Source organism: Numida meleagris, chromosome 1 (assembly GCF_002078875.1).
Source record: "Numida meleagris isolate 19003 breed g44 Domestic line chromosome 1, NumMel1.0, whole genome shotgun sequence".
Lineage (NCBI taxonomy): Eukaryota > Metazoa > Chordata > Aves > Galliformes > Numididae > Numida > Numida meleagris.
In genome coordinates this window covers 79,833,177-79,845,332 of record NC_034409.1, presented here as the reverse complement: position 1 = coordinate 79,845,332, position 12,156 = coordinate 79,833,177, and the positions used below count along the sequence as shown (strand labels likewise).

The following is a 12,156-nucleotide window of genomic DNA, read 5'->3' as shown; positions in this document are numbered from 1 at the left end:
TTTGTTTTTTTCTTGGAGGGATAGAACAGGAGGAAAGGGAGGATATGTGTAGCTTTAAGCTTTACTTTGTTTTTAATTTGCTTTTATTTGCACTCAGTAGGAGGGATACAAGGGATGCCCACAAAGGTGACATAGGAACGCAGCACAATCAGCAGGAAGAGGTACTAGGTTAATATGAAGCAGTTAAATTGCTGTATGAAGACAGTTAGCTGGAGAGGGATTAAAGCAGAGTCTAGCACAACTAATGACAATGGGGAATGAAAATTCGGGGCCTGGATCCTGCAAAGTGCCCACATACAGTAATTTGCAAGATCCAGGACTTAAACTGAAAACCAATTAGCCTTACGACAGGCTTAAGAAAACGAATCATGAAAACAGCTGCAATATATCACTGATTGGTAGTTTACAATGGAGGAGTGTAGAAAGGAAACAACATCACATAAAGTCCAGCAGAGACTCACTGAGAAATACCATCAAAGAGCCTTTGTGCAGGAAAACAAAAGCAGCAAGTTATCTTCCAGTTGTTGACTCCACCAGGAGCTCTGTTAAGGGGATCAGGGTAAAAATGCAAGAACTCCACATCATCTGAAGAACAATCATTGTCTTGCCACCGTGATGGATACCACACTGTAGCTGAAAAACAGAGCTGATCTCTCTAGCTGCAGGCTCCTGGCGAAGGACAGCAGCCATACATGGGCTGCTTGTCTGCCATGCCAACAAAGGGCACAAGGGACATACAAATTGCTTTTTGCCCGTGGTCCCTAGGAAAACAGGTAAAGGGTTCCAAGACAGAAACTGTCATTTGGAGTCATTTAAACAGCGATGGCAAGTGCTCTGTGGGGCTCCTAGGAGGGTTGCTAGGAAGAGTTGAAGTCTCTTGGGAGAGTCTTCTGGATGCAGAGATGGAGAGGGAGAGTTTTGTGACTCCTGCTAGCAGTGCAAGCCATTAGGTCTGTCCTTGGACAACTCCTCATGCCGCAGCACTGTATCAAGCCCAGAGCATTCATCACTGCAGAGTGATAAATTCCTCATTCACTCTCACACCTTTACACCTTTACCACCACGCAGAACTGCTGTGCTATGAGACCTGATGCAAGGCACGGGAAACACTCTCAAAATGCCCCTGAAACTTTGACAATTTAAGTAAAGTGGCACTGGGGAGCCGTTCATAATATCAGAACCGCTTCCAGAAGAGAGAGAGAAAACAGTTTAAGACAGAACAAAAGGATGGATCTCCCATCATGGGACCACACCCTCTGCTTGATAATCCCTCTTTACTGGGGGATCTACCTGAAAGGGGGCTCAGAGGCGGGCAGCTGGTGTGACCCAACAATGCAACAGCATCAAACACCTCCTTCCTGAGCAAAGGCAGTGTCCTGCTGTGAGTCATGCGTTTTCCCAGGAGCCCCGCTACAACTCGGCCTGTCACTGCCTGAGTCTCCAGGGAGCAGGGGGTGCTTCTTGAGGAAGTGATAGGCAGCTGGCGGCAGAAGCGATCGCTGCGTGGCAGATGAGATTCCACAGCACACTGGAGATGGAAATATCACCTTAACAAGCATGGACAGCCCCCAATGGACTATAAAATTCATTTGGTGACTGAGATAATTCAAAAGAGCCAAGTGGCACAGCAATAAAAGCCGGAACACATAAATTTAAACTCACTGAGCTCTGCAGTGCCCAGGTAATAAGTGACAAAACAACCCACACCCACACAGACTTATCGAAACCTGTCTGAAAGTCACAGTCCAGAGATCAGGGAAAGATGCACAGAAATTGTCTTTTTTAAAAGGGGAGGAGGGGTGAGAGGAGTAAATAAGAGAAAAGCACTTATACATCCAGCGTATTCAGAGTGTATTCAGCCAAAGGCCCAGAGAATGTCCACACGCCATGGCAGCGTGTGCATTCTGCAAGCAACTTTTTATTAATTGCATTATCCAGACCAAACTAGTACATATAAGAGGCTAAATACGGTTCTCCCTTGCACAAGGTTAGGCCACTTCAAGACAACAATTTCACACTACCTGCATGTAGCTGGGGGTTGATTGTTGCAAACTACCTTCATTTTGCTTTTATGAACAACACAAATTCCCTTGTCCTTCATCTCCTCCATCCTCACTGGGATTCCTCCCCAAACTGCTCTGCAAGTGCTTCCCAACACACTTCCCTCCCAAGGAGTTAGTTTGCCACTTGTAAGATGAACAGCCTAAAATCGTGATAATAAAAACTTTATAGCCCTCCATCATGTTCATTCATGCTAATGTTCTCTCTCAGTGTGAATATAACAAAAATTTCAGTGATGGAGAAGAAACAGAAGGCTTCTGATTGCATCACAGGCACATTTTTCAGTGCTGGGAAAACACAGCAGTACAACGTAAGGTGTCCATCAAGGTCGTTAATGACAGAGAGAGGAGACACAAGAGCAGGAAGATGCTGATCAATGACATGTCATAGTTTGGAGATGGAAACTGCAGAAGACATGATCCATACATCTCCACGTCCCCATAGGGAACAGTCCTAATCTAATAAGACAGGTGTCTTTATGGAGAGGTCCCAAGGGTGAAAGGGAGGTAGAGGTCTGGCAAGTGATATCAACTGTTACACGGAAAATTGGAGGGTCCAGAGATAGAGATGATCTCCCCATAGTGCCTCAGTGCAAAGGTGGGGACTCCTGCATCTGGGAGGACTAGAGTGGTACAGAATGCTTATTATCCATGATGGGAAGAAAAGGGACACCGGCTCAGCTAGCTAATTCATTATAGCTAGTCCTCCAGTCGAGTGACTCCTTTGTCAGCAAGAGACAGACACTCTCACTGACATAACAGGCATAAGCATTTTGATTTCTGGGCACCATGAGTGATGGCAGATACCACACCTGTCCCTAGAGCTTAAAGCTGGGATCTTCCGTAGCAACAGAACAAGCCTTCATCCTAAAGGAGTCATTTTACTTTTTAATAAGTAGCAAGGGCAGACACTTAAAGGGGACAAAGACTTTAAGAGAGTACAGGAACATCTATGATTTAGGTTTAACAGCCACTGTTCTTTTCCTCTCCCACACAACTGGTCTTTCCAGAATCAGAGCCGGCTGTGATTTATTACCATCACTAATTTTCTGTATTGAGGCAGCACATGGGAGCTGCATTTGCAGAACAGAAATCCACTCTGATAAGTATTGCACACACAAAGACCAAGGATACAGTCACTGCTCCAAGCAAATTACAATTCCAGTACAGATGAGAGACTAATATAAATACTGCCCTGTGATACACCTGGGCTTACTGTTGTTTTTAGAACCTTCCTTGATTAGGGAACAGAAAAGACTTGAGAGGATAGGGTTAAATATATGTTTAAGGAACCACAAGCCCTTTTAGGAACAGATGCTGTGGAAACAACTGAAAAGACATCTTTTCCAGGCCTTTTTCTGCCTTGCACTTTCTGCCTTTTTTTTTTTGTTCCTACCTTTTTCCAACCTAATAACAGCATTTGCAATGGAAACCAAGCTCTTCGTTGCCTCTGAGGTCATTTGCTCTTGCTGCTTATTTCCCTTCCCTACACATCATCAGCCACTCTGTGAACCGAAGGTGCTGCAGAGCAGAGAAAATGCCACCTTGCAGGAATGGAAATGGCACTGCATCTCCATTCCTTTACTTACTAAGTACCATTCATTCTTACATTTTTTTTAGGACTTTTAAACTGGACCTTTTTATATGATGGCTACCACTGAGATCAGACTTCAGTGGAAAGTCGAGCTGGTCAACTAAGTGCCGTGTACAAGTCTGACTATTTAAGTCAGTGAAATCTTATCCAAACATTTCAACCAAAGCAACTGTTAGACCTGTACTGGCTCCTTTTACCATAAAAGCACAATTTCCTACAATGAACAAAACAAACTAGATGGGTTAAAGGCATCTTTATACCAATACCTGTTACAGACATGGAAGCTGTGCCATTAACCTCACGGAGTTCAGAGAACATAACTAAAGGCGTAAAAACCCTCAACCCCACAGATCCCGCATATCCTTTCCTCGTCCCTCTCACCTAAGATCAATTTCAGTCCTACTCTGCTCTGCAGCATGAAGTAAAGAAAGCTATTTCATGCACATCCCACACCATTCCTACCTTGCAGACAGGGCTGAATTGTGTCGGAGGACACAACTAAAAGAGTTGTGAACTAAAGCCAATCTTGTTTGTCCTGCAGTCCCTTGCCAGTGAGCCCCAGCAGGCAATAGCCATTTGGGGCTGTCACAGGAGAAAGGCGAGCTGCCAGCATAGAGGGCTTTCACAAGCTGCCTCCTCGATGGCCACTGGCACCCTCTTCAAGCTGTGGCTTATCCCGCTACCATCACCCTCAGATGAATGCGTACCACTGCCAAAGGCAATTGTGTCTCTCCACTTCAAAAGGCAGCTCCTCTTGGAAAGAGTCTTGGAAAGAGGGGTGGCCAGCAAGGACAGGGTGGTGATTGTCCCTCTCTTCCCTTGTGAAGCCCCAGCTGGAGTACTGCATCCTGGTCTGGGGCCCCCAATACAAGAAAGACAAGGAGCTGTTAGAGAGGGTCCAGAGGAGGGACACAAAGATGATAAGAGGACCGGAGCACCACCTAACAAAGACAGGCTAAGGGAGCTGGGCTTGTTCGGCCTGGAGAAGAGAAAGCTGCCTCACTGCAGCCTTCCAGTATTTAAAAGGGGATTATAAAAAGCAGGAGAATCAACTTTTTACTCGGATAGACAGTGACAGGACAAGGGGGAATTGTTTTAAGCTCAAAGAGGGAAGGTTTAGATTGAATGTCAGGGGAAGTTCTTTACCGAGAGAGTGATGAGGTGCTGGAACAAGCTGCCCAGAGAGGTTGTGGATGCTCCATCCCTGGAGGTGTTCAAGACCAGACTGGATGGGGCCCTGGGCAACCTGGTCTAGTACCAGATCTGGAGGTCAATGGCCCTGCCTGTGGCAGGGGGTTGGAACTTGATGATCCTTGGAGTCCCTTCCAAACCAAGACATTCTATGATTCTGTGATTCACAGAGGCAAGACCCTGCCCTCCTTTATGACTGTAGTGGGCACCTAAGGTGGCCAGTGAAGAGCAAGATGTACCCTGAACATCTTCTGCCTCCCACATCAGGCCTGTCAGCCTCACTTAGGTGCCTTCCAAAATTATGGAGAAGATTATTCTGGAAGTTACTGAAAAACACTTGAAAGACAACATAGTCATTGGTCACAGCCAACGTGAGTTCACAAGGAGAAAGTCCCATTTAACCAACTGAATCTCGTTTCATAAGGTTACTGATCTAGCTGAGCAAGGGATGTCAGTTAATGTAATCTTTTTGGATTTCAGTAAAACTTTTCACACTGTTTTTCACAGTATCCTTCTGGACAAATATCCAGCATACAGCTAGACAAAAACCTAATGCAATGGGTGAACGATTGGCTGATGGCTCAGACTCAAGGGGTTGCAGTTAATGGAGTTACATCAGACTGGTGGCCAGTAACTGGTGGGGCTCTCCCTAGGGCTCCTTTTTAGGGTCAGTTCTCTTTAATGTTTTCATCAATGACTTGGATAAAGGACTCAAAGGTATACTAAGTTTGCAGATGTTACTAAATGGGAGCGTCTGTTGACTCACTTGAGGGCAGAGAGGCCTTGCAGAGAGATCTTGACAAATTGCAGGGACGGGTAATGAGCAAGTGCATGAAGTCTAAACAAAAGCAAGTACATGATTATGCACCTGGGATGGGGCAACCCTGGATATATGTACAGACTGAGGGGTGAGGGGGTGGAGAGCAGTGCCATGGAAAGGGATTTGGCTGATGGAAAACTGAATGTGAGTCAGCAGCATGCCCTAGCAGCCCAGTGGGCCAACTACACCATGGGGTGTGCCAGGCTCGGCACTACCAGCTGGGCTGGGGGAGGGGATGTCCCCCTCTGCTCTGCGCTGTGTGGCTCACCTTGAGTTCTGGGTGCAGCTTTGGGTACCACAATACAAGGACATAGAACTATTAGAGACTGACAACAAAGATGGTAAAGAGTCTGAAAGGCAAGGCATATAAGGAGCGGCTGAGGTCCCGTGGTGCGCTCAGCCCAGAGCAGAGGAGCTGAGGGGAGGCCTCATGGCAGCTGCAGCTCCTCACAGGGAGCGGAGGGGCAGCGCTGAGCTCTGCTCTCTGTGACAGCGACAGGGCCTGAGGGAATGGCATGGAGCTGTGTCAGGGGAGGGGGTTAGGGACAGGTTCTGCACCAGAGGGCGGTGGGCATGGAACAGGCTGCCCTGGGCTGTGGGCACGGCCCCAACTGCCAGAGTTCAAGGAGCATTTGGACACCACTCTCAGTCATAGGGTTTGGATTTGAGGTGGTCTTCTGTGGAGCTGGGTGTTGGACTCGATGATCCATACAGGTCCCTTCCAGGTCGGAATAGTCTATAATCAGTGTAAGCAACACTCCAGCAGGTAATTCTGATGGAGGAGTGCCCACTTTGGAACTGTGCGTTATTACAAAGCTGAATGTGATTCCACTGACAATTACTGCTTAAACCACGTTTCTGAATCGCCACCATCGCATAACAGCTAATAAGAGAATTACAGCCTTTGCTTTGCATAGGCAAGAGATGTGTCATTTGGCTCTGAGTGTATGGGAACAGCAAGGATTTAATTTTTCAGCCCCTCCCTTCCCCAGCTCTTCATCCACCATGAAATGAAATAAACAGAAGGAAGATGGGCTTTTTGCATAAATTGGGGATGTATGATTGATAACATGTTATCTTGTCAGCTGGAGACACCTGCGTGGCAGGTATTATGCTATCAGAAGGGTTCTAGCTGGTGAAATACAGTTTGGTGCCGATAAGGGGACCCAGGGACTCCTGGCGCTGGCTCCATGAGGACAAGGGGATTAATGCTGATATTTTGCAGCTTGCTCTTATTAAATTCTGATTCCTTTTGTCAAGTGAAAAAAAGAAGAGGGGAAGAGTGATCGGAGTTGAGGCAGATAAAAGACACAGGAAGGGTGGAGGTAGCTGGTAGAAAAGAGGCTGAACACAGAAGGCCAGGAGATCTCTTGGGAATAAAAGAAGTATTAAGCAATTTTCTGATTGACTAGGTCTTGACTGCAAGGCAGGAAATCCAGGCAGGGGGAATGGGTTTGGGGAGTTCCTGAGAGTATGAAGATACAGTTATACCAAAAGCAGAGCTAAATAACACAAGTCTGGGAGGGAGGAAGAGCAAGTCTCCTTATTTTGGTGGCATTTTTTCAACAGGCAGAATGGCCAGCATTCAGCCTACTGCCTTGGGCTTCTGCTCCTTGCTCAGGGCAGAGAGTCCTGCTATGCACAGTGACCAAGCCCCTCAAAATACTCCTGTTAGGAGAAGGCTTCCTTTGAGCAGGCAGCACACAGCAGGTCACAGCAGACCTATGTGCAGGGAGTCCCAAACTGCAATACAAGGGGCCACGAGCCACTGGGGGGCATCAGCAGAGCTGATGCAGGGAACTCTGGGCTAGCCAAGTTCCCACTGTGAGAATCTTCGGGATTAAGCCATTAGGTCTTTGTATGTATCCATATCTTGGGGAAAAAAAAATCACTTCCAAAATCATTTGCGACACTCATGAAAGAAAAACCTTAAGAACTTCAGGTAAGCAGTGGTAATGCTATGCATATTCTCCAGGAATCCCCCTAGGGCTGGAAGAGCAAAAAGAACTCTGAAGGAACAGATCCTCTGCACCACAAGCATCTGTGGGAAACCTACCACACTAACCACACATACCGCCTGCAAAGAGGGCTTTTATCAGCAGCAAGCAGCATCAGCATGCAAACACAAAAAGATACCGAGACATGATGGTAACAGCAGCTCCCCTCTCTAGGATGGGAAGGTCTGTGAGGCAGACACAGATGGATCCTTTTGGTTATAAGATTCTGTTTGTGGTTCTGTGAGCATGTATTATTAATACCCTACAGAGTTTTAATTAGAGCTGAGAGATTCATTCATTGTGAATAATTTATCTGATTAATTTTGCCTCACTTCTGTTCATGAACTGTCCACAAGCAGTTTGTAATTTTCTCAAATTTATTTGTCATTTGCAATTATGTGCTGACTTGTCTCAGTAAATAATTCTCAGTATATTGTTTGTCCACAAACTGTCCCCAGATAGTCGATATTCAAAATCGGAGCTGAGTTAGATACGTTTCTGTTAAATACATTCAGTAAATCCCACTGTATGTTTTTGTTTTTTGAGTAACCTTTAGGATCAGGCTTCCATGGAGAATACTACTTTTTATGAGTTCAAAATTTGCTTCCTGCAAATAGTCTCTAATATTTACATAAAATTCAGTGCTCCCATGAACATTCCTGCCAGTCAATATACTCACTACAATACACACAGTAGAGAACACAAAAGGAGTGTTTTATCGTGGAAACAAATAGTTCTTTTGTTAACCAGTGCCCCAGTCTTTTCCTAAGGGACCTGTCTGAAGGTTCATTTCATTTTATTCTTCTGTTTTGTTTTGCTATTCTGACTCTACCGGTCAGGGGTTACGTTCTCTAAAGTCACTTCTCATACAAACAATGCTGTGCCCTGAATACTCTGTGTGCATTTGGCAGCCTGGCTGTCTCGCAGGGTCCCATCCAGCATGGGACACAGAGGTGTGCACCATCCAACCGTAATGGTGAATCCAGCCTGCCAATTGGCACAACCAAGAGCCCTGTCAGACAGGTCCTGCTTGCTTGAGGAGCAGAAAGTGCCGCCCATAGGAATGAACCTGTGGCAACAGCACACCTTGCTTCTGTGTAACACAATTCAATTTATAGGGCAGCCTTCCCTCTGTGCAACTTTAAAATATTGTTTGGCACTAAAGACATACGTTTCTCTGCTTGCAGTGCTCAGGATCTAGTGTAAAAAATAAAGGACACCTTTCCATAACTACTAAGCAACCTCCATTTTGTGGGTTTGAATTATTAGCTTCTGGCGCGGGATTGCAGAGGCATGTTATTGTCATCCAACAAGATGCTGCAGTTGCTTATTTTTACATCAGGTTCAGAGATGTATTTCAATATCCCGGAGCAACTGGGAGGTAAATATTACTGTGAAAATTCTGCAGATGCTTGTTAACCAGCATTCGCTGCTACTAGGATTTGTGAGCACACACAGCCATGGCATAACCAGCGACAACACGGGCAGACATAACCATTTCAGTCACCTAGCCCAGCACCAGTGGAGCCAAGCCCTTATCATTCCCTTCCGTGTGTTTTCCTACAACTTAATCCATGCTGGCTTTAACTACTGCCAGCAATGAGACTCCATCTTTTCAGGTATTATTTCAGATCTCCACATATAAGTTCTTTGAGACAGCTTCCATCTTTCCTTCCCCCGTGCAGTGTTGTTGCTTTCAATTATTATATCCAGAGACCAGAACAGACTGCCATGCTTGTGTTTAGCAAGTGCATTGAGGGTTTCATACCAGTTCCCTCTTCAGCATACCAACAACCCCACATTTCCATATTGCTCTATGACTAGACCTGGTTACGCCCCACATATTCTCGTACTCTCCACTCCAATTCTCACCAAAGTCAATGCCAGAAACCTCCAGTTCTTATTAGATCTCAGTCATCTCTTCTGATGGTTACCATTCACATGTCTTACACCTCAACAAGCCACACACAGCAATTTTCCTCATCTTTGTGAGCATCTGACTGCACCTTCCTCCCATCTTTCTGTGATGTTTCGCTGCCCAGAGCAGAATGCTGTATTAAAGACTAGAATGGATAGGGAATCCCATTTCCTTGCTTTGCATTCACTATTTGCATTTCCTAGGGCCTTGTGGGTGTATATTAACAGCCTATAGAGCTTTGTGGGCACATGCAGTATTAACATCCTATAAGGTTTTGTAGAGATTCATTATTAACACACAATAGAATCTGTGTAGATACATTATTAATACTCTCTTAGCTGGCAAGAGAATGGTGATATTTTCATATGAGAAATGTAATTGTTTAATATCAAACAGTATTATTTCAAAGATTTAATTGTGTAATTGGGGTCAGTAATTGCTTGGTCGTTCTCAGAGCAAGATGAACTTGCAGGCTAAAAGATTTATTGTCCTGACAATAGAGAGCAAATTTTAATATTTCTGAAAAATTGAGAACTATTAATCCTGGCATGTGTTACTCTCAAACACAGCGAACTGATAAAACTTTGATCTAATTTTCTCTTTGAAGGGGCGTTGGTGGGGTGCGGGGAGGACTGTTAACTGTATGCGGCCTGCCGCTGAAAGCACGGCGCGGCACAAAGGCTGCCTGCATTCGGCTTCCCGGGAGCTCGGGCTGCGCACAAGGCAGCTATGGCAAGAACAAACCCTTCTGTCTCGCTGCGCTGGAAGGGGAGGGAAGGCGGGAGTGGTTTCCATGACCACAGGCGGCTCCACAGTCATTTCTCCAAAGGATGCTACTTGCATTGGCACCCACTGCACACACGCCTTCCCCTTTCTGGGAGTGCCAGTGAGTGTTTGCACCCCAGATCAAGTCATACCTCTACCAGCGGATGCTGAGCTGCCATGACTACGTGGGTAATGTGTCTGAGTGAAACTTATGAATTCTGTTTGATATTGGGGGCTCCAGTGTTAGTGGAAGACTCCAAGATCTGAGAGGCTCTCATACCTTCTCTGTGGTATTTTGTATTTTCTTTTCTGAGGTTTTCTGCCTCTAAGTTAAACTAAAATCCACAGGAGGTGACAATGATAACAGAAGAGGCCCGTTAAACTTTGATGGCATCCACTCAAATGGAGCACAAAAGAAAACCAGCTGGCTGCTGCCTAGGGCAAGCTGGTTTTCCAAGCTGAAACTAAGGCTGGAAGTGGGAAGGAAGGAAAAGCAGAGCACGTAGCAGTGCATAGCATTGACAGAGACACACTGTGGAGGTAACCAGTTCTTATAATAGCCAGAGCATTCCCTCAGCCATTGGAGATGCAGTTGGAAACACAAAGGCTGTGAGGTCTTTGATGGGCACAGGATCACAGTGTCCTTAGGGGCCAGCAGGGAAAGGTAACTGCCATGTATGATTTTCCATATCTTGCACATACTCATGCTAGTAAAGGTAAATAATGCCTGGGATTTCCAAATCTTTATAATATCTCTGCGCATAATTTTCACTTTAAGTATGACGGGTCCCTGAGGAAAGAGACTATAAACTCGCCCTGCCTACAAAGCCGGAGCTCTAGTAAGAGGTGTGCTCCAGCTCCAGAGCAGTGAGGGCTGGCTCCAGAGCTTACAGCACACAGAGCATAAGGCCCAGCTTCTGTGGAAAGGGCAAAAAATACATGAAACGGGGGCAGGGGCAGAAAAAAATGCGAGGCAAACAGCCTTTGCAGGCCAAGAGAAGCTTATGGCTACATCAAGCCAGGATGTCTGGACGCAACAGCAGCAGTCTGGCATGGAATAACCTATGGAAACTATATTAAGGCAATGTAACAGAGATGAAACAACAGATACCAGCTTGTGAATACAGATGGGCTGCTTAGCTTTTTGCAGATGTGGGCATTACATTTGCAGCTGAGCCCTGGGATCTCCTAATGAAAAAGTCTGAGAGGTAGAATATAATGCAATTTATGATAATGATCAACAGGCAACTATGTGTTTTTCACAGATTCAGAAAAGAGCTGTTCCTGTTAACAGTGTTTGGTATTTCGTTGCTTTTAGACTATTCTGCAAACTTTCGGAGAAATATAAAGGCAGGAATAGCTTTTTAGTCTTGCTCTACCCTTCCCTTTCCCAGCTACTTTGGCTAGGATAGCCAAGATACAGCCCTGTACCTGCAGCGGTCTTGACCACTGAATCAAAAACTCAAGGATGAGGGGCCAAATTTGAACAGTCTTGCTTCTACCAAAGACCCCTTGTTCACACTGCAGGGTGTGAACATCGGGAAGGCTAGAGCCAGCTATGGAGAAACACAAGAATTTAGGCAGAATTGAAACCATTTGTATGTGCTCAGTGTTTCTCACCAAGCTGGCTAGACGTGAGAGCCTTATCTCATTCTGAAAGACAGAAGTGCTGTTTTTCCCAGTGTGAATAACAAAAGCTATTAGACTTTGCAACCAAGATGTTTTGATGTGGGGGAAGACGTCTGGGTTGCACGAAGAAGATTTAATATTTTTTTTCACTCCCTGCACAGTGAATGCAGTCCTTATTTTTG

General features: G+C 45.6%; 1 protein-coding gene across 6 annotated transcripts in view; it reads right to left on the bottom strand.

The window, feature by feature from the left end:
• LSAMP (limbic system-associated membrane protein) overlaps positions 1-12,156 on the bottom strand; it is a 958,106-nt gene that overhangs the window by 365,892 nt on the left and 580,058 nt on the right. The gene's annotated exons all lie outside the window — the stretch shown is intronic.